The 23,633-nt window shown below is 45.1% G+C and overlaps 1 long non-coding RNA gene across 1 annotated transcript; it reads right to left on the reverse strand.

The window, feature by feature from the left end:
* Positions 1-8,474: 8,474 nt before the first annotated feature.
* LOC115079144 lies at positions 8,475-9,044 on the reverse strand. The gene is made up of 3 exons (XR_003853201.1): positions 9,028-9,044; positions 8,759-8,788; positions 8,475-8,500 (listed from the first exon to the last, which is right to left on the reverse strand). It is a non-coding gene; the product is annotated as an uncharacterized LOC115079144 (long non-coding RNA).
* Between the last annotated feature and the right edge of the window lie 14,589 nt (positions 9,045-23,633).

Consider the following 23,633-nt stretch of genomic DNA (forward strand, 5'->3'; position numbering starts at 1 on the left):
AGAGCTCCCTGAGGTGGGGGACTGCTGTGCTGGAGGCTGGTGCGTGGCTGTTTTGTGGTCCTGTTGTACACTGGACTTCCTTGATGAAAATCCACAAGGCCAGCCACATATCTGCAAGGAAGGAGGGAGGGCTAGAGGCTGCAGGGGTGGGGGAATGCACGTGAGAGAGAGCGAGAGTTCCCAGAGCTGGGAAGCGGGGCAGAGGAAGCTCCACAGTGAGCCTGCTACTCCCAGCACTTCCTGAGTCAGAATGCCAGCCCCTCCTGCTGCCTCCTGCTGGCTGCAGAGGACCCAGGCTAGCGGCATGAAGGCCACCACTGCACGCTGCTCTGGATGCTGGCTCGGTATTTGATGATCTTACCAGGGGAGTCCTCTGCAGGGATGAGCCTATCTTAGCAGTCTAAGCTAGCGTGAGTCGCTCATATGCTGCGATGCTGACACAGGTAGGGGATGAAATATCTTTCAGCCCCTCCCTCCCAACTACCGAGCTATGAGGAAGCCTGTACTCGGCGGTACTGTCGTTGATAAACTTGCTAAGAGGGGAGGAGAAAGGAAATCAGGTCCCTGTTCATTGTCGGGCAAAGGCTCATACGGAAGTCAAGAGAGAGTGCAAGGAGCAGGGGGAGGGAAGTGAAACCCAGGCCTGTCCTCAGCTGCGCTGTTTCACTGCTGCTCATGCTTACTTACTGCAATCTCGTCAGTAATACGGCTCTTCACACCCTCAGGATTGAGTGCATCCTGGGCATTGGTATCTGGATGAGAAAGAGATGAAACAAGCCGTGTAAGTGAAGGCTGCAGGGTCCCTGAGGCTCTTACGTTTTATTCACTGCAGCAACAATTTCTCAACAAAACTATTGGACGTTCTCATCAAGCATCAACAAAAAGATAACATTATTTATCAAATGGAAATAAACCGTTTCCCAGGATTGGACATCTCAGATTCAGATAACGTTGCAGGCACAACAATTTTACATGAGCTGTCACTGATACATACAGAGGGACATCTTTTTTTAAACTCCTTATTTAAACCATTTTTTGGCACATCCCATGCACTGAAGAATACATTGCTCTCAAAAATATCAAACTTAACATCTACCTTAATCATTACAAAGTAGTAAAGAGTAAATGCATACAAATCTCCATATAAGGTTCCCATATTCGTTCTAATTTAAAGTTTCACACATCACCCATAACTTATGCAGAAATCAGGTGAAAATGTTTTCAAAGCAGACTCACATGCATAAGTTACCCCGGCAAAACTGAGCGCACAGGGTTACTCCTGATATTTTATTGATGTAGGCTTTCTGAGATAATTTACAGGCAAACTTTATAAAATGAAAAAATCTGCTCATGTCCCAACCCCTTCCAGATTCCAGCCCCTAGAAGCCTCTTTCTACACCTAACAGTGCAGGCACACACTGTGTTTCCTCACAATTTTATGCACAGTCATTACCCCCAAAGTCATGGGTATCATTATTTCTGGCCACACGGGGCCTGGGCCCCAAGTCTCTGCTTCTTTGGCACATGAGGATGAGAATGAGAGGCCCAGCTGCACCGCCAACAGATCTCACCACTGGCAGAGAAAGAAAAGGCCAGCGGAGCTGCCAGAGATCCCGTCCCACGATGGCTGCAGAAGCACCCAAGCAGCACCACCATGGATACCAGTCCACACCAGCCACAAACAGCCCCAGCAGGGTGGCCTTGCAGCTTGTCTGGTGGCCATAGAAAAGGCCAGCGGAGCTGCCAGAGATCCCGTCCCACGATGGCTGCAGAAGAACCCAAGCAGGACCACCATGGATACCGTTCCACACCAGCCACAAACAGCCCCAGCAGGGTGGCCTGGGAGCTTGTCTGGTGGCCAAAGAAGAGGTCGGGCAGGGCCGACCTCTCAGATAGTAGAAAGACTAGGGGGCACTCCATGAAGTTAGCATGGGGCACATTTAAAACTAATCGGAGAAAGTTCTTTTTTACTCAACGCACAATTAAACTCTGGAATATGTTGCCAGAGGATGTGGTTAGTGCATTTACTATAGCAGTGTTTAAAAAAGGATTGGATAAGTTCTTGGAGGAGAAGTCCATTACCTGCTATTAAGTTCACTTAGAGAATAGCCACTGCCATTAGCAATAGTAACATGGAATAGACTTAGTTTTTGGGTAATTGCCAGGTTCTTATGGCCTGGATTGGCCACTGTTGGAAATAGGATGCTGGGCTTGATGGACCCTTGGTCTGACCCAGCATGGTAATTTCTTATGTTCTTATGTTCTGTGCAGTTCTAAGAAAGATGGTCTCTCCTTGTAAGTACAGGAGTTGCTCACTGATTCATTATTTACAAGGAAAGATATTTTGTACTGTTTCGTTGAGCTGTCCAGTCTAAATGCATTGAGTTTTCCTGCTTCTGATCAGAGATGTACTGCACATCATGCTTTCATTCACAACATGGTTTGTTCCAGCTTTGCTTTCATATTTACCTTAGGAATAAAAATAATAGTATACATGTCAACATCACTTCCACAGGGAGCCAAGAGAGCTGTGCGGCTGTGGGAGTAACGTGATGTTGACACACACTGGTGTCAAATGGGAGTAGCAAAACGCAACAGATTCCCAACGTGGAGAGGCTTAAGGCACTCAGAGTTAACTGAAAGTTAAAAGTAAAAGGAGACATTACAGTAATGTTCACTTATCTCTCAGATTTAATGTACAAGAAGGAAGCATTTTAAGAAGAAAATAGACTCACGGGTAAAGCACCAGGATATTAAGTTGGAGGGGAGAGAGGTTTACAAATTCATTATTCAGAGGGAAGTGAATACATCACAAAACCTAACAGTAGGATTGATAATTAGAAAACCATGACCAGAGCTGTGGAAATTCGCATGCCCATGATACAGAGTCAAAGGAGGAGGTAGCAAAACTAATTTGGAACTCCAACTGTTTAGAGCTCCGTGAGAGAGATTGCAAGACTGAACAGCAACTTCATGGAATGCTCCCTGGTCCTTCTATTATCTGAAAGTGTAAATAATCGATTCACATCTACTTGTTCAAGACCTCTCATGATCTTAAAGTCCTCTATTATATCCCCCCTGAGCCATCTCTTCTCCAAGCTGAACAGCCCTGACTTCTTCAGGCTTGAGTTCTTGGAGAAGAAGTCTATTACCTGCTATTAATTAAGTTGACTTAGATATTAATAACCACCGCTATTACTAGCAATGGTAACATGGAATAGACTTAGTTTTTGGGTACTTGCCAGGTTCTTATGGCCTGGAATGGCCACTGTTGGAAACAGGATGCTGGGCTTGATGGACCCTTGGTCTGACCCAGTATGGCATGTTCTTATGTTCTTATGTTTGTAGAAATCTTACAGCCTGACTTGTTCTTTTGTCCTGATAGGAGGTGTATTGGTGTTTTAGGGCCTGGAAAGGTTGATACCATTTGAGTATGGTAGTTAGTGTGCTATGATATGGTAGATTTTCTATATTGTTTTGCAGGATTTTGTACTAAACAATGTTCCTGATAGTGGAGGGAGTTTGTGGTGCTGTTGCTGTGGTGTTATTTTTCTGTGGTGAGTGGTTAGGGGAAATGTCCTAGTTCTGCTCTGCATTACCTGTTTGGAGATTTTCTGTGAATTCAGGGTATTAGAAAACTTGAGGTGCAAGTTTTCTGCCCTATCTTGGGTAGACCCCAGACTTCACTCTCATATAGAACAATCTTATTGACTGATGTTTTGAATAACATTAGTGGTAGTTGTACGAGATGCTTGAAACTGACCATGGGTCTCTTTTTTTGTTTATAGGGTCCTTCTGTCCAGAGATGCCAATGACTTGCACGCCCTGCAATGGTGCGACAGTGGTGCAAAATATTTGCAGTGATGCCTTCTGCTTTAAGAGCAGGAGTGTCCTGTCCACACCTGCATGGGATTCAGTAAGAGATGGGTATGGAGGGAGCCATAGGAGTCATCGCTGGAAATGACTGGGAGTGCTGAACTCAATAGAAATTACAGCAACCCCAGCAAAAAAAACCCCAAATACCAGAACAGCGAGTGTTGTGAGTGCAACTGAGCAACCTGTGTGTAAATGTCCAGAGAGGAGCAGGAACTGGGAACAACTCCTGACTGGGCCAAGAGGAATTAAGGAAGACCTAAAGTCCCACCAGTCTCCTCCCTCCTGCACCATTTCCTTCACCTGTCACCCCTACTCTTCCCCCTCCTGCATGGGCATACTTTACATTTTGTATTTGGGGGAGAGGTTTTAATATCCCCTTAGCCTGCCCTGTTCCCCTTTTCTCACGGACTTGTCCTGTTACAGAGCACATAGGATGACCCCCTGATGACAGCTACATGGGAATGTAGAAAAGAGATCATTTATGGGATGTCCAGTTATGTTTTTATAGAACTAACAGGGTAGTGTCACTGTTACAGATCACATAGGATGACCCCTGATGACAGCTACAAGGGAATGTAGAAAAGAGATTATTTATGGGATGGACAATTATGTTTTTATAGAACTAACAGGGTAGTGTCACTGTTACAGATCACAAAGAATGACCCCCTGATGACAGCTACATGGAAATGTTGAAAAGAGGTCATTTATGGATGTACAATTATGTATTTATAGAACTAACAGGGCAGTGTCACTGTTACAGATCACATAGGATGACCCCTGATGACAGCTACATGGGAATGTTGAACAGAGATCATTTGTGGGATGTACAATTATGTTTTTATAGCACTAACAGGGTAGAGTCACTGTTACAGAGCACATAGGATGACCCCTGATGACAGCTACATGGAAATGTTGAAAAGAGATCATTTATGGGATGTACAATTATGTTTTTATAGAACTAACAGGGCAGTGTCACTGTTACAGATCACATAGGATGACCCCTGATGACAGCTACATGGGAATGTTGAACAGAGATCATTTATGGGATGTCCAATTATGTTTTTATAGAACTAACAAGGTAGTTTCACTGTTACAGATCACATAGGATGACCCCTGATGACAGCTACATGGGAATGTTGAACAGAGGTCATTTATGGAATGTACAATTATGTTTTTATAGAACTAACAGGGTAGTTTCTCTGTTACAGAGCACATAGGATGACCCCTGATGACAGCTACATGGGAATGTTGAACAGAGATCATTTGTGGGATGTACAATTATGTTTTATAGAACTAACAGGGTAGTTTCACTGTTACAGATCACATAGGATGACCCCCTGATGACAGCTAAATGGGAATGTTGAACAGAGATCATTTGTGGGATGTCCAATTATGTTTTTATAGAACTAACAGGGTAGTCTCACTGTTACAGATCACATAGGATGACCCCCTGATGACAGCTACATGGGAATGTTGAATATAGGTCATTTGTGGGATGTACAATTATGTTTTTATAGAACTAACAGGGTCGTTTCACTGTTACAGATCACATAGGATGACCCCCTGATGACAGCTACATGGGAATGTTGAACAGAGGTCATTTGTGGGATGTACAATTATGTTTTTATAGAACTAACAGGGTGGTGTCACTGTTACGGATCACATAGGATGACCCCTAATGACAGCTACATGGGAATAATGAACAGAGATCATTTGTGGGATGTACAATTATGTTTTTCTAGAACTAACAGGGTCGTTTCACTGTTACAGATCACATAGGATGACCCCTGATGACAGCTACATGGGAATGTTGAACAGAGATCATTTGTGGGATGTACAATTATGTTTTTATAGATTGATGTTGGGGGTGGGAAGGAGGGGAAGCTGCTGATTGTGATTGAGTTAATTATCAAAGTCTTGGAGGGAGGGAAGAGAATGGTTCTGGGCCAGTGCCCTGGATCATTTAGGTGCCTAGCAATGCCTCTGCCCAAAGTGATTAAAATAGAAATGGGAAAGAATGACAATAGCAGGACTGACCAATGCCAGGACAGCACTGTAGCCTGACAGTTGCTAGGAAGGGGAGCTAGGAATAATCATCTCTGATGAGCTGCAGGTTCTCAGTCAGTGTAATGAAAAGGAAAGGTCCTGCTTAGGGGCATGGGAAGAGAACCAGTGGGATATAAGATGTAATTATTCTCCATATGCAGGATGCTGGAGAGACCCACCCTGAGCTCTGTGCTCAGTCCTGGAGGCAGAAGCTGTGTAAGGACATAGGGACCTGCTCATTACAAGTGTGTGTTAGAATTAACATGCACAGTGCTAATTATCATGCTATGTTCTAAGCCCCTAATGCAGGGCAGCAATTGATATTTAATGCCTACGGTTATGCATTAACTATTCAGCGGGCATCCTGCCATTCACAGTTACACTGACATTCAGTCCTTGCACAGCAGATCCCCATATACCCTACTCTCAGCATTCTGGGCATTTGTATGCAAATTATCCCATGAAGTGTCCCCTCAGCAATTCTCTGCCTCCAGAAGTGTGAAAGGTCAGACCAGGAAATATGGAGGTTTCTGCTCCATATTCTGTAATAATTTAAAGGTTACTTACCCTGATAGCAGAGGCTCAGGGACACCACCAGAAAGGCAACTGCAATCTTCATGGCTGGGTTGGTTGTATATTGAATCTGAGCTACAATACACAAAGGCATCTGAGTAGAGAACTCTGTGCTGAGAGCTCCTAAATATACTATGAATGCCCCCCAAGCTCCTCCTAGGACCTCAGGTGACAGCTCACCTGCTGTCGTCATCTAGGAGATCTTAAGATTCTGTACAAACATGGAACATTGTGCAAATGTCAATATCCTGTATCTGTGCGAAATATAGAGAGACATTCATCACAGTGGTCTCCCGAGGCTGTGTCCACCTTCTGGGAGCTGAAGGAGGCGTTCCTACAAGAGCCATTCCTGCTCCATCCCGACCCCCAACGATCCCTCATCATCGAAGTGGACACTTCTAACGTTGGTGTTGGTGTTGGTGCAGTCCTCAGCCAGCATTCAATTAACCACACCTTGCACCCATATTCATTCTTCTTCTGATGCTTCTCCCCGGCTGAACGTAATTATGGAATCGTGGAAAAAGGAATTGCTGGTGTTTAAACTTACTTTCGAAGAGTGGTGTCCCTGGCTCAAGGGAGCATAACACCTAATTACCATATACACTGACCATAAGAACCTCGAGTTCCTACACCATGCTCAATGACTTAACCATAGGCAGGCCCGCTGGTCTCTTTTTTCACTCGGATCAATTTCTTACTACGATACCGTCCAGCCAATAAGAACGTCCGAGCTGATGCTCTCTCTTATTCGTTCACCAGAGATGATGCTCCAGACTTTCAATGGCACATCATTGATCCAACTAAAGTACTCATCTCCGCTACACTCACAGTGCCATCTGGGAAGACTGTGGTTCCCCGACCTCTTCACAAAATAATTCTCCACTGGGCGCATGATTCGTTACTCACAGGCCATCCCGGACAAGCTAGAACTCTCTTTACTCTTTAGGGGTTCTATTGGTGGGCAACCATGAAGAAGGATGCCCAAGTGTACGTGGAATCATGCCCAACTTGCGCTCATCAGAAACTGCCGGCAGGCTGTCCTTGGGTTCCTGCGCCTCGCTGAACGACCTCCAGCAGTCGATCTCCTCCCGGCGCCATTTTCCGTACGATTCGCGGCGGGAAATCGCTCCCTGACCCCCGCTGGACCTCCAGGAACTTTTGGCCAGCTTGGGGGGGGCCTCCTGACCCCCACAAGACTTGCCAAAAGTCCAGCGGGGGTCCGGAAGGACCTCCTGCCGTCCAATCGTGTTCGTCTATGGCCGCCGCCATTTTTCGGCGCCATTTTGGAAAATGGCGCCGGCTGAAGACAACAAGATTCAGTAGCAGGAGCCCGTTCCGGACCGCTGCCATTCCGGACCGCCGCTGGACCCCCAGTTTATTTAAGTCATTTGGGGGGGGTTCGGGAGGGTGGGGGATTTAATTTAAAGGGTCGGGGGTGGGTTTTACAGGGTTTTAATGTGCCGGTTTTGCGATTTTACGATTTTTCCAATTTTCACGATTTTTCACGATATTTTACCCCCCCAAAAGGCAACAATACGATTCCCTCCCCCTCCCAGCCGAAATCGATCGTTAAGACGATCGAGGACACAATTCACCTCTCTAGACGGCACTGAACCCCAGGACTGCATCGATGCTGCACAATATCAGGAGGGGAGGAGGGAGAGTGAATTGGGGGTTCTTGGAAAGAGAATTACCTCTTTCTGCTAATGTTATGGTAAAATTGCACTGAAGATTATTTAGTGACCAGAGGTGGCGGGGGGGGGGGTGGGAAGAGAGATCAGTTAATACGTTATGGGTGGAGGGAGGAGGTAGGAGGAGATGGAGAGCAGGTGCTGGTTTGAGTGTGGAAAGTTCTGGCAGAAAACCAGGGGGGCAGACTGGGAGGGGCAATTGTTCTTCATCTGTCGTCATTTACTGATTCAGCAGGGGAGCTCTCGTCCCCATTAAACTCTTAATATTAAGGAAAGAAGGAAGCTGATTTTACCTGCAGTTAGCGTATTCCTTGCTTTAGGAGAGAAGAGAAACAGAGATTACAAAGAGAAACTTTTTCTGAGGCAGTAACACAAATTTAAACAGCAACAGTTAAAGAACGATCATCAGGAAAAAAAAGTTTGGCCTTGTAAGAGAAACGAGAAGGGTAAGAACATTTCCTAAAGTAAAGAATGAGAGCAGAGAGATTAGGGAAGGAGGAGCTCATGGGACGGGCACAGAACAGCAAAGTCACTTTATGGAATAATTAGCAGGAGAAAGGATTTACACATACCATGCAACGAAGAAAGATACCCTTATGATCCTAAAGGAGAGAATGAGAGCAGAGAGTTTAGGGAGGAGGATCTCATGGGACGGGCACAGAATAACAAAGTCACTTTAGGGAAGCATTAGCAGGAGGAAAGGTTTAGACTTACCTGAGCAGGAGTATCCTAAAGGAAAGAATGAGAGTAGAGAGTTTAGGGAGGAGGATCTCATGGGACGGGCACAGAATAGCAAAGTCACTTTAGGGAAGCATTAGCAGGAGGAAAGGTTTAGACTTACCTGAGCAGGAGTATCCTAAAGGAAAGAATGAGAGCAGAGAGTTTAGGGAGGGAGGAGGATCTCATGGGGAGGGCACAGAACAGCAATGTCACTTTAGGGAACAATTAGCAGGAGGAAAGGTTTATGCTCACCGCACTGTTTAACAAGTCGCCAAAAGTCATACCCTTGAGCAGGACTTCCCAAACTGTGCGTCTTGACCCCAGAGGAGGTCATCAAACCTTCAGCTAGGCTCACAAGGGCCTGAAATGTCAGCTTTAGTAGTAGAAGTCGGCACGAAGCCGGTCAGCGAGCGTGTGCTCAAAGGCCCTGCGGTGGCTCTACCCTTGCAGGAGTTTCTGTGCTAACAGCAAGCCATGCACAAGGAGGGAGGGGGTGGAGCACTGGAGGAGACACAGGCGTGAACACAGACAGGAGAGGAGCATGATCTGGTTCGAGGCTGTAGGTCAGATGAAGCATGGAAGACCAGAACAGCGTAGGCGATGACAAGGCAAGGGACAGAGCCAGAATCACGAGATGTAGACAATCAGGCAGAAGTCAGAATCCGAGGTCAGTCTGAGGAGTGGTCAATAGGGATGTGAATCGTTTTCCATATCGTCTTAACGATAGAAATCGTGTGGCAGGGCAAGAAAATCGTCTTAGGCACGATTTTTTAGTTAAAAAATCGTTAAAAATCGTTTTTTCCGATTAGTGCGCACTAACTCGAGTTAGTGCGCACTAACGGGAGTTAGTGCGCACTAACTGGGAGTTAGTGCGCACTAACTGAAAATGATACAATTTGACACTTTTCAGGTCAGTTAAGGTCAGTTTAGGAATGAATATGTATTCCTATTGGCTGCCCTCTTATTTATTCATGTTACCAAGTTTCCTACTGACAGTATATGGGGGATGGGAAATGGAAACAGTTGGTAGCTTGACAAAACAAGTAATGTGATCAGTCAATGTGACTAGAACTTGTGCCCTAACCCTGATACCAGGGGTATTGTGATCTTCCTGCACACAGTGCCCTATCCCTATTAATACCAGGAGTGTTGTGATCTTCCTGCACACAGTGCCCTATCCCTAATACCAGGGGTGTTGTGATCTTCCTGCACACAGTGCCCTATTCCTGATACTGGGGGTGTTGTGATCTTCCTGCACACAGTGCCCTATTCCTGATACCGGGTGTGTTGTGATCTTCTTGCACACATCCCGGTATCAGGGATAGGGCACTGCATGCAGGAAGATCACAACACTCCTGGTATTAATAGGGATAGGGCACTGCATGCAGGAAGATCACAACACTCCTGGTATTAATAGGGATAGGGCACTGCATGCAGGAAGATCACAACACCCCTGGTATCAGGGATAGGGCACTGTGTGCAGGAAGATCACAATACCCCGGAGGAGTGAGGGTCAGGCAGCTCCCCCCTGTCTGTGAAGCCAGCCTCTCACTAGTAATGCAGGGAGGGAGCTGTCTCAGACTTCACCATCCTCCCCCCCCCCCCCCCCCCCACCCACACACCATTCACTAGCTGGGACATGGGGGAAGTCAGGAGTGAGGGTCAGGCAGCTCCCCCCTGTCTGTGAAGCCAGCCTCTCACTAGTAATGCAGGGAGGGAGCTGTCTCAGACTTCACCATCCTCCCCCCCCCCCCTCACCCACACACCATTCACTAGCTGGGACATGGTGGAAGTCAGGAGTGAGGGTCAGGCAGCTACCCCCTGTCTGTGAAGCCAGCCTCTCACTAGTAATGCAGGGAGGGAGCTGTCTCAGACTGGTATCAGGGTTAGGGCACTGTGTGCAGGAAGATCACAACACTCCTGGTATTAATAGGGATAGGGCACTGTAAGAGATGACTGTAGTAGATTGAATAAAGATCTGATGTTTCTGCTCTCCTCACACCAAACAAAAACAACACACAAGCAGAGAAGCCCTTCTTACAAAGCTGAGCTAGTGAGTTAAGTAGGAGGAAAAGTAAACATACTTGTGCCAGTGTGGCTACTTAAAAAATACACTTACCAACAATCAATTACATATATTTGAACTGTGTACAGTTCCAGCCAGGACCACCTTTCTAAAATGCACAGTGATTGGCAAATTCAACATGCACTAGCATTTCAGGTGCCTGCTAACAAAAATAATAAACAAACAAGTTCTAGTCACGTGAGTGCTGATCATTACATTACTTTTTTTGTCAAGCTTCCAACTGTTTCCATTTCACATCCCCCCAACCATTACCTCAGTATTAGCCTTGGTAACATCAATAGATAAGAGCACAGCCAGCCAATACGAATACATACATACATATTCATTCCTAAGTGACCTTTACTGACCTGGGAAGTGTGAACACTTTGTTTCATTTTCTGTTGGTGTTCGTTAGTTTCCAGTTCCATTTCCCATCCCCCCAACCATCACCTCAGTGGTAACCTTGGTAACATCAATAGATAAGAGGGCAGCCAGCCAATAGGAACACATATTCATTCCTAACTGACCTTCAGTGACCTGGAAAGTGTTTATTTGTATCATTTTCAGTTAGTGCGCACTAAATCGAGTTAGTGCGCACTAACGGGGAGTTAGTGCGCACTAACTCGAGTTAGTGCGCACTAACACGATTTAACGATTTTTAACGATAAATCGTTAGAATTTCTATTGTATCGTGTTCTATAACGATTTAAGACGATATAAACATTATCGGACGATAATTTTAATCGTTGAAAAACGATTCACATCCCTAGTGGTCAACAATGCAGAGGTCACATACCGGAGGTCAGAGAAAGTCACAGGCAGGCCGAGGTCAGTGGGCAGACAGCAGGCAGAGTAGTCAAGGAACAAGCGGAATTCAGGAAGCAGGCAACAGGGAAGGGGGTCTAGAAGCAAGCCGACGTCAGTACCAGTGATTTAGTCAGGAGGTACTACCTGGGGAGACGACAGGCGAACACAGGAACAAGAAGACACTGGAACGAAGGGATGCAGGAACAAGGCAGGAACAGAAGGATCATGGAACAAGACTAGAACAAGACTGGAACAAGCTCAGAATGTAGTGACAATCTAGCACAATACTAACCCGATTGCCAAGGCAAGGAAGGGCAGGCAGGGACTTCTTTATATTGGGGAATCAGTGAGCGCCGCGTGGCTAGGTCTCACCCCTGGCCCTACAAGAGGCTGGGCAGTCCACGCGTGCACAAAGGGGCATGGCAAATGCCAAGGACGATGCCAAATTCCGACGTGAGGCCTAGCACGCAGTGGAAAGCCCGGCAACCGCTGCCAGGGGATGCCGAGGCCTGGAAGAGCTCGCAGCTGCTGCCAGGGAGGCCGACCCGGTACCTGCCGTGGAATCAGAGAGGTGAGCAGGCCTGTGCGTGCACTGGGCGTGGATGGGGTGCGTTACAAGTAATAGCTTTCCCTACAGTATTCCCTTAACGGTGACTGGAGAGCAATCAGACAGCAGGCTCGTAGGCTAGGAGTCATTCTTGATATTATGTTCTCTAGGAAGCCCCACAAAGCCACTGTCCTGCATAATCCCATTTTCAAACTGCATCTGCTGAGCCAACTGAAGCCATTACTACAAGCTCAGGGCTTAATTTTAATGGCCATGGATCACTGCAATGCCTTATTGTTGGGCAATTCCCATCGTGACTGCTAGTGGGTACAAAATTATATGCGCAGACAACACCAGTGCTGGCCTCCTTACCTTGCCTTCCAACATGTTTTAGAGAGCGTTATAAAATAATTACAACCGTGCTCAAGTTATTACAAAACAAATCAATTCCTTGCTTTAATTCTGTTTTGTGAATATTAAACCTATTCCAGTATTAAGATCTGGAAACAAGAATCCACTTGAATCACCTTCTCTAAAAGCTGCACCTTAGAGGTGACCAGAGAGGGAGCTTTTCCAAGATCAGCACCAAGGCCTCGGAAATCCTTCCTGATCAGCTCGAGGAATCGCCTGCACGAAATCCTCTAAAAAGGCTGGAAAACCTTCTTTTCAAGCAAGCATTGGCAGGAGGCCGAACGGCTCATAATCAGTTTACTTTGTCATTTTTCTACTTGATTTATCTCCAATTCTGTTACAGCATTTTCAATTGTGCATGTCTGATGTCATCCACCACAAACTGACATGCATGTGGCATATAAGAAATTGATTTGAAATAAAATAAAAATGAAAAGAGTTGTTTGAAGGATCAGATTAGAACAGGAGAGACAGAGGGTTGGTTAAGGTGAAGAGGGATTGGCTGTGGAGGGTGAGGGAGGAGATGACAGAGGATCAGCGGGTGGGGGGGATGTACGAGGAGGTGGGTTAAGAGGGGAGAAGCTGGATACAATGTGACAGAAGGGAGAGAGGGGAGGTGGGCAGGAAGGGGATACGGCGGTGGGAATGGGGATGGGATGAAAAGGGGGAGGAGACTATAGAGGATCATCTGAAGGATGTATGGGGGAAGTGAGATAAGATGAATGGGTGAGAGAGGAGCGGATTGGGATTGGATACGGGAGGGAGATAAGAAAGGATCAGTGGGGGGGATGTATGAGGAGGTGGGGTAAGAGGGGAGAAGTTGGATGCAATGTGACAATGTTCAGAGGTGAGGAGGAGACTATAGAGGATCAGCTGAAGAATGTATGGGAGACGTGAGATAAGATGAATGGGGGAAAGAGGAGGAGGGGATGGGGATTGGATGAGGGAGTGTCAGAAAATATCTTAATATTTTGTGCTTTATTGATAATTACTTATATTTAGTGAAGTCAGTAATCAATTAGTCATAAAGAGACATGTTAGCATTAATACCCATAAGCCTTTATTTTAAAAACCATGGCTTTAGTCAAGGTCTGTGCTGAAAAAACTCCAGCACACAGCACCCACCTCTACCCCCCTTTCAGACCTTGAGAAAAGTTGTTTACCACCTAATGCTTATCTCAAGAAAGAAAGCAGCCTGCATTTTATGACCTTGGGCATCCTAAAAACAGATGGTCACTCAGGCGTGAATCTTGAGAAAGAAGGGAGTGAAAAAGATTCTCTCAGAACTACAAAGAAAGCTAAATAAAGACTAAAAGATTGTTAGTTTGGCATCAAATTAAAGATCGAATATGGGCAAAGCTTTAAACAGGGTAAGAATAACTCCTAATTTTTAATATTCTGATATGAAAAATTAATTGAACCTCAGTCAAGGTTTTTTAGAAATGAAGTTCTTCAAAGGCTAAAAGATAGATGTATTGATAGAAAAGAAACAGTTACCCTGGATCAAAGAAATCAAAGGGTTTTTAGGGTATAAAACTGGAAGCAGTCAGAAGGAAAAAAGGAGTGCTACTTTGATTTTCTTTGCACGTGATTACAGAGAGACACAGAGCGGGTGCTTCAGATTTTGGTAAATATATAATCATGTATTCAAGTATATGAGAACCTTTAAATTGCTATTGTTTCTAGATTGGCAGATGTATTAGAAATGCATTGATTTCTAAAAGATGACATTGATAGACATTTATCTGATTTTAATAATTTCAGTTACCTTATTAATGGCTATTACATTGATTGTAGGATTTACTCTGGTAAAGTTAAGATTTGAACATAAAAGTGTTTCTTAGTCATTTAGAGATTTTTATTCATGCCTTTCTTTATCTGAAATAAAGAAAATATTTTTACAATAAACTGGTTTATTTTGCATGATGTGCTGCATGAATTATTGATGAATACATTTCTGTGGTAGATTTGAACACACCTCTGAAATTAAACTTTTTGTCTCTAGGCAGAAAGGGTAGGGAAGTGAATGAAAGTGGGGTTTTTTTTTTTTTTATCAAAACAGGATTCCCTGGTTTAATTCTGCTAGTGGTATAAACCTGAATACTTTCATTCAGAAATCTTTACATGGCGCCCAACGTGATCTACTGTAGAATTTAAAGGTGTTAACTAGAGTACTTTAAATATTGAAATTATTTTCCAGTTTTTGTAATTTTGCCTGTTGCAGCTGTTTTTTGTATTTGGTTATTATGGCAGATCCTTATCGAATTAGGGCCTCCCAGGAAGCTATGTTCCATAAGTGGGTTGAAGCCAATCATATCAGGGAAAATCAGTCCTTTGTCCTGCATTTACAAGTGTCCAGTGACTCGTCACCGTGCTTTCATGTTGACATTTGTCGCTTAAAAGCTCTTACTGCACAGGGCAGACACCAGGGTCTAAATAGAAGAGCAGAGGAAGATGTTGTTCCTTTTGCTCTTCCTGACTGTCAGATGTCTTTCTCACTTGGTAAATGCTTATTTGTGGAGAATCCGGTAATACCGGTTTCAGAAAAAAGAGGAGGCTTGGCGTTCACTGAACAGCGTCCACCTCTTGATGCTATTTTGTCCTTTGATGCCCCGCCTGTGGATCAGATTCCAGCTGGGAAAAAGAATGCGTTCTACACTGCTGTTTTGCACTGCTTTCAAACGCTCAGAAATCATTATGGAATGCACTCGGTTTCCATGGGGATGCCTGTGGAATTCGGAGCCCGTAGTGAGATCGATCGTAAAGCAGACAGAGTAAGGCGGGCTTTGGGGACACTTCCAGCTGATGTTAATCTGATACCTGAACATCTGGCCACTAGACTAGTTGCGCTTGAAGCTGTTACTGGCGCATGTGACTCGCGCACCAGACATTATATTAGTTCTGCTCTGATGCCACAGAATTTGGTTCCTCCCCCCTCTGCATGCGACAGCTGGGGCACGTATTACGCATGGACCTATCGTGCTATCTTTGGCAAGCCTTTGATTACAAATCTTGGTGATGTGCTGCGTCATATTTTACAAAAGTTTGGTATTTCAGCTGCATATTCTCTTGGCATGCTGGTTACAATGAGTAATTTTGAACAGGTATGGGAGATTTTAAAAGACATCATGCCTGATACCTCTATTCATATTGATCTTAGTAATCGTTTAAGTGCATTAGCCCCAGCAGATAGACATGAGCAATTCCCATTCATAATCCAGCAGGTTTTTGAAGCGGCTGGTCGTCCATTAGTCCCTTCTAAGCCACTTAAACAGGTGCAGCCAGGGTCCGACAGACAGAGGGAAAGGGGCAGAGAGATCCAGCGCACTCAGACTGAGAAAACTTCCAGACGGGTGAGTTTTAATTTCAGGAATCCTTCTTCCCAGGATAGAAATCAGAGGGACAATAGGGGGTTTGGGAATTCTAGACAGGATTATACACCCCCCTCCCCTCCACGAAATCCCTCTAATACTGGGTGGGTTCCACGCTATCCTGTGAGGGATAATCGAGGGACCCCTCCTGCCCGCTTTCCAGCTCCTGAGAAACCTCCAGTGGTGTCCGGAGCTGTAACTAAGGCAGACTGCCCTTCCTCTTCTCACAATAAGCCGGCGAAGCGTGCCACTTTCCATGGCAGTGCTGGCTCCACGACTCAACCCCCTGTGGATCCAGAGTAAGGAACAGGGTGATCTATTTGTGGGCATGATGGATTCAGGTACTTCAATTAATATTCTGACTAGAGAATGGGATTCAATTCAGTATTTTAATGAGACTGTTACAATTACTATGTTTGCAGGGAAGCAGTCTCAGGCTCCCTTGGCGACCGTAGAAATCTTTCCCCCTTACTTCAAAGGGTCTCGTACCATAAAAGTGGCTTGTTTATTTGATGAGGAGGATCCTTTTGCAGTTTATTTCACTCAGGCTGATGTGCCTGTTTTGCCTTCTATGATGAGAGAAGACCCCCTTTATGGCTTTGAGGCTGTAAAAGCTTCAATTTCTCCTCAGCTCAAATCCATAATTGGAGAAGCTGAGCTGCAGAACATGTTTACTGATGGCTTAAGTTAGGGGTTGTTCAGCTCTATCATACACACACAGGTTTAGTGCAGACCCCTAAGCCATTAGAGATTGTTTTAAATAAGCCTTTCAGTCCTCAAAAACAGTATCCTGTCCATAAGAAATTTTACAATGATTTAAATATTATAATTTCTCAGAAACTTACTCAGGGTGTTTTAATTGAGGAATATTCTGAATTTAATTCACCTCTCCTTCCTGTGACCAAACCAAATGGGAGTACACGTATGGTCATTGACTATAGGGTACTTAATGCCTCTTGTGAGACAGTTGCAGCTCAGACATTAAATCCTGCATCTACAATTGATAATTTGCCACGTCCTCGGTGGAAAGCCACCTTGGATTTAGCTAATGGTTTCTGGAGTATTCCGATTAGCACTTCCCCTGTCACTGCATTCACATTCAGGGCTAAGCAATATCAGTATACCAGGCTCCCTCAGGGTTTTAAAAATTCCCCTGTTTTGTTTTCTGCTGCAGTTGAGGAACTCCTTCAGCGACATAACATTGATAATGCCGTTCCTTATGTTGATGATATATATCTGGCTTCTGATAAGCTGGATGTGCTTTGGGATTCTGTTGTTAAACTAATACAGGTACTGGGTGAGGAAGGCTTTGTAGTTAATTTTGCCAAAGCCAGAATTGGTTTTGAGGAAGTTAAGTTTCTGGGATTTTTAATTGGGGTGGCAGGTGCTAGCCTTGCCCCCACCCTCCAAGAAAAGATTATATCCTTCCCGGTGCCTAAGACATCTCGCCAACTGCAAGTAATAATGGGGACCCTCAATTTTTCACGTAAAACTGTACCTAGTTTTGCCTCATTAGCAGCCCCCTTATATGATTTGCTTAAAGGAGATGCCGTTGTGGCAAGGGATTGGACTACTGTTCATTCTGACTGTTTGAGAGCATTGCAGGAGGCTGTCAAAGATTCAGCTCCTTTGGCACACCGTAAACCATCTAAAGAGTTAGATGTCACGTTACAGGTTTCTGACTCTCATTTCTTGGCTACAATCAGTAACCATACTGAATCTCAGCCTATTTGTTATATTACACACACTTTCTCTCAGCCTGAGAGGAAATTTAATATTGTTGAGCATACACTGACGGCTGTCAGATATTGCTTGTCTAAAATCTCTACTCTCGTTCAGGGTAAGATTATTCATTGTTATACTGGGATTCCCCAGTTACAGGCTGTTACTCGCCATTCCCTCCCAGAGAGTAGGGCTCTCTCCACGCGATGGGTTCAATGGCGTGCCGATCAATATAGAGACGATGTACAATTCCATTATCAGAATGGTTTGGCTGATTCTGATATTGTTTTAACTTGTGAGGATCTTTGCTTAACAACTGAGCAGGATAGGCTCCTTCCTCCTATTTATCAGAAAGTTCAATTGGTAATTTTTACTGATGGTTCTGCCACACCCTCGGGTGACTATCTTACTGCATTTTTTGCTGGTGCAGCTAATGTTATTTTGACTCCTAATAAAAGGGGACAGTGGAAAGTCTTTGCCACACATACTTGGCAATTAGGTGATATGAGTTCACAGCAAGAGGAGCTGATTGCCTTTCAAAAGGCTTTGACACATATTGAACACATGCCCGATTTGGATCCTGACAGGTCCGTTATGGTTTGTTCTGATTCTACATATGTGGTGTCTGGGTTTAATTCACACATGAAAGTGTGGGAAAACAATGACTTTTTAGATGTTACAGGCAAGCCTATAGCACACAGAGGGGCGGATCTTCAAAACTCCGCGAATAGCTTACTTTTGTTTGCACTCCAGGCGCAAACAAAAGTAAGCTGGATTTTAATAGATACGCGCGGAGCCGCGCGTATCTACTAAAAAACCTGGGTCGGCGCGCGCAAGGCTATCAATTTTGTATAGCCGGCGCGCGCCGAGCCGCGCAGCCTACCCCCGTTCCCTCCGAGGGCCGCTCCGAAATCGGAGCGGCCTCGGAGGGAATCCTCTAACACCCTCCCCTAACCTTCCCCTCCCTTCCTCTACCTAACCCACCCGCCCGGCCCTGTCTAACCCCCCCCCCCTTACCTTTGTTGGGGGATTTACGCCTCCCGGAGGGAGGCGTAAATCCCCGCGCGCCAGCGGGCCTCCTCCGCGCCGGGCCGCGACCTGGGGGCGGGTACGGAGGGCGCGGCCACGCCCCCGGACCGCCCAGGGCCGTAGCCACGCCCCCCGTACCCCGCCCCCAAAACGCTGCCGACACGCCCCCTTAACGGCGCACCGACAGGGATCGCCCCCGACACGCCCCTGACACGCCCCCCTCGGAGAACCCCGGGACTTACGCGAGTCCCGGGGCTCTGCGCGCGCCGGTGGGCCTATGTAAAATAGGCATACCGGCGCGCAGGGCCCTGCTCGCGTAAATCCGGGCGGATTTACGCGAGCAGGGCTCTGAAAATCCGCCCCAGAGCTCACTGGAGATTAATATTTTCTATTTCACAGAAACTTACTGTCCAGGTGCTAGTTTTGCTGTGCCTGCTCACCAGACCGTGGGCTGGTACTCGCGTTACAATTCTTTGGCAGATGAAGCAGCTAAATTGGCTGCCTCTCAGCAAGAAATGACTGTAAGGGCTCGTCTTGCTAGGCATGGCTCCTTACATTTGAATGCGGCTACTTTGTGCCAGCATTTGGATGGGGTTTTAACCAGAAGTCAGGCAAAGAAAATGGTCAGTGACTGTTTGGATTGCCAGCGCACAAATCCCAAACGTACTGGACCCCCTTATTTTGAAGGGACACTTCCACGGGGAATTAGACCAGGGCAGGTGGTCTATATGGATCATGTTGGTCCCCTTACTTCTTCCCGTGGTTACAGACATATTTTGGTTGTACTTGATTCCTTTACTGGCTTTGTGTTTCTATTTGCACAGAAACGCATTACAGCTATTGTAACTGTTAACCGTCTGGCTATTGTATTTGGTATTTGCCTTTTCAGTTTCTTTGCACCGACGGCGGTCCGGCCTTTAAAAATGCTGAGGTTGAGACCTTTTGTGCTGATCATAGCATTACTCATCGATTCTCCTACCCTCATCGTCCAGAATCTAATGGAATGGTTGAAAGGATTAATTGGTGAGGTTAAGCATAGTCTGCAAATTTTTGCCTTGAAATCTAACCCCAGTAATTGGTACCTTCATCTTCCGGAGAATCCAAATCCGGATTAATAGTACCATAACTGCCAATCATGAAGCTCCCGCTATGTCTCTCTTTGGGTTCTCTATGCTTGAAAATATGGCTTCCTCAGATGCAATGGTTACTTCTGACAAGGCCTCTCGGACTCCAAATCCTTTTCAGATTGGTTCCGTAGTTTTGAGCAAAACGCATGTCCGTGGCTCTTTAGAATCATACTGGTCTAATCCCTTTATTGTTACAGAAATTCTAGGTACCTCGGGACTGTTGCTTTCTGTCTGTGAGGATCCAGAGAACAGAAAAGTTGTGTCTATTAGAGATGTCAAGCTGGTATGCGAGACATTGGGGTTTTCTGGTGCCAGCGCCTCCGTTCGACCCCCAGCCTCTGCTGCATCCGCAGTTTCCGCTGACGCCAATGAGTCAGGAGGAACTATCGCTGCCCAGCGCTCCCACTGCTCCAGCAATTGATGTCATTCCAAGCTGTGACATGACTGTGCCTACCCCGGAGCAGGAAGACCAGGTCGTTCTCAGCATAGCTAGTCCCGCGTCTGAGCATCCTCCATGTTTAACACGCTTTCAGCAGAAGCTTTTGCTTGCATGCTGTATGGTTTGTTCCCCAATCAGTACCTTTTTGCATGCGGTGTTTCTTTTTTACAGGCCTTATTGTAAGTATGTTATTGCATGCTGGGTACTTTTAATTATTGCTTCCCCTATCTCACTCTTTTATCTCTTATCTAATACCCAGCTGCATTCCACTTTTTCTCCCGCAGCTTCATGGGAGCTCCGTTATTCTCACTCACATGTCAGTAAGTGCTCATCTTCTGAGCCTTTGTCTCTTCTAGCAGTGCCTTTGCCTTCTGGTGTTATTCTTGTTCCATACCATGGCTGGCTGGTGCAAGATCCTGTTTTGTTGCATATTGATGTTCCTTTCAGGTTTTACACTCACCAGGTCTGGCAAGGCATCTCTCCGGAGTCCCAGCCTGCGGGTCTTGAGTCCAGACTAGTTGCTCTGTTCCTGCAACTGGAGCATTCCTCCTTGCAGCTTTCTTCCATCACTTTGGAATCTCCTCTTGATGGCTTCCGTGCAGAGTTCTGTTCAATTCGATATCAGAACTTGTTCCTGGGTTTCAGATCAGTAAGTGTCAATCTTACTGGGATCCTTGAAACTCCATCCTGGAAACTACAGCACTGCTCTCAACCACATATTGGTGCTTCTGAACAGTTCCAGCGGCTATTTGCCCTTCGTCCTTGTTTTCATAATGGATCTTGTGCCTGCATCAATCCCCTTTCGAAGGTGCCTCTGGAGGACTCCTTGTCTGGCTCTAATTATGAATTTTCAGGTTTGATTAAAGGTCTCATTTTCTCCTGGATGGACATCTTTCCTGAGGTAACACTTTCTTACGCAAATTATTCCACATGGGGGGGAGAGGATACAGGATTCCCCCTTCCAATGATTAAGGACTCTCTGTCTTATGTTTGTAGACTACCTTATGAAATTCTGTTTTTAAATAGTACACATTATCATGTTTTTTGTGATGAATTGCCTGTCTCTTTTACACATTGGGGTGGAATCTCTTTTCATAATTTATCTTTATGGAATAATGCGTGCGGGAATAATAAATTCTTTTGTACCTGATCCTCGTCCACCCAGACAAATTGCTTTTTGTTGCCCTAGTTGGCAATATCAGGTTAATCTTGTAATAAAAGGTTTTCTAATAGGGTATGGGGACCCTTCTTTACTCAGGAGGCTAATTTTTTCAAAATGCACCTGTGCTAGGCCGGTCTTTGACCGATGCCTGTATCAGGGGTTTAGCTGAGGGGTTAAATGACACTGAGGTTACTTCTGTGTTAGATTTAATTGTACAGACAAAATGGCTGAATGACTCATTTCCCCTGCCTGCTTGGGTGATGAGAACAGCCAACAGAAAGCGCAGGAATGCTTTGAAACATGAGGTTCAGAATACATTCCTTAATCTTAATGATAGAATTAAAACTGCTATAAAAGGTATTCAATCCAATGAATATCAGCTAAGAGCAGGTATTTTTCAATTAAGGGATTACTTAGCTCAAACCTTACAGTTAGGGATTGATGCCATATCCACAACTGATGAGAAAATACAGGTTCTAGCAGAATAGAACAGCTTACTCACTTTATAGATGGTTCTTACTTCCCCAAAACCCAAATGGGGAGACCTTCAATTGGGAAAAATGTTAGAGGAAATAACCTCACAGCTGAGCAGATTCAGTTTGCCCATGTTGAGAGCCTCACAAGTTATTTTTGCAGGTCAGCAAACATGAAATGGGAAAAGAACCATGGGCAACCTTAGGTTCAACTCTAGTACAAGGGGTCAGACGTATCTTTCTCCCAATCACTACTCAGGTCTATAAACGTTGCTGGGAATCCAGAACTTTGGTCAGTTCTTGGAAAGCTCAAATGGAAGCAACACCTGGATTAAATCAATTAAAATCTTTGAACCAACACACTTGTGTATAAATAATGCTGGTTATCACTGGATCATAGCACAAGGTTGTCACAAAGTTCCTGTAACTGTGTGTAATTCCCTGGTGCAGGTCTCTAATACTTGCCTCACACTAGAGGGAGAAGCTGATTGTCCTCTAGAACCGAATCCCGGTCCTCTAGTAGAAGTTTTTTTGAAATTACCCAATGGATCTTATATCCTTCGGTCAGACAAAGCACAGTGTGGGTTTCAACCGGGAATATTGTATTTAGTTACTGCACTATCTCTCATTAAGTGTGGACCGTGGGAATTTTATCCTACACTTAGTGCCCGGTTAACTGAAACAATAAAGTACATGGAATTTAAACCAGTACAATTCACTGAGTTAAAAATGTTATTGACTCATGTTTTAAAATGTAAATGTATTATTGAGAAATTTGTCTTCACTTTGGTTAATGTCAGAGGATGAGTTTTTACAGCATCTGAGAATGATAGAACTAACAGCTAGTGAATGGGAGCTGATTCTGGAAGAGCTACTGAAGCCAGAGGTATTTTCGAATGCCCTGGGACGTGCTTTTTCTGGATTAGTGGGTGGAATAGTTAAAACAGCTGTTGGTGTAGTTAAAACCATAATGGAAGGGGCAGGTGGACTCCTTCATGACTTAGGGATCAATTTATTCCCATTGATCCTGGGAATCATAGTAATAATTGGTGTTCTTTTCTTCTGTCTTAGGAGAAATTAGAACAAAGATCAACGAACCAGAAATGGCAGGTGTAAACTCAAAGATACATTTTCCAGCTAATCCTAGGAAGAATGCCATGAATGCCTGGGACCTGATCTCATAAATGAGTATGCTGATTATGGAAGCTGGATGTATTCAGAAAACAATCCTGATACATGTGCGCCTTATTATCTGCATAAAAACTGTGATGTTTTATTTAAGTTCCCACAATATTCCTATTGTTGGACTTGGACAAGAAGACTGGCATCTGTTCGTGAAGCACTACGAAGAACCTTGAGTGCCCACATTTGTCAGTGTGCTCCCTGGGAACTTGTGCCCTGCTACTTCAATATCTACTCTTTGGCAGAATATCAATTAGGATATAGAATGGCCTATCAAATGCCAATCCTGTTGCTTCAGATGGAAATTCAAGAGCCTCCAGCCCGGGGGTAAGCTCGAATTGGTTTTCAGCACCTAGTCCACAGTCTCTTGCGACGGATGAAGAATTGGATCC

Source organism: Rhinatrema bivittatum, chromosome 1, assembly GCF_901001135.1.
Source record: "Rhinatrema bivittatum chromosome 1, aRhiBiv1.1, whole genome shotgun sequence".
Classification (NCBI taxonomy): Eukaryota; Metazoa; Chordata; class Amphibia; order Gymnophiona; family Rhinatrematidae; genus Rhinatrema; species Rhinatrema bivittatum.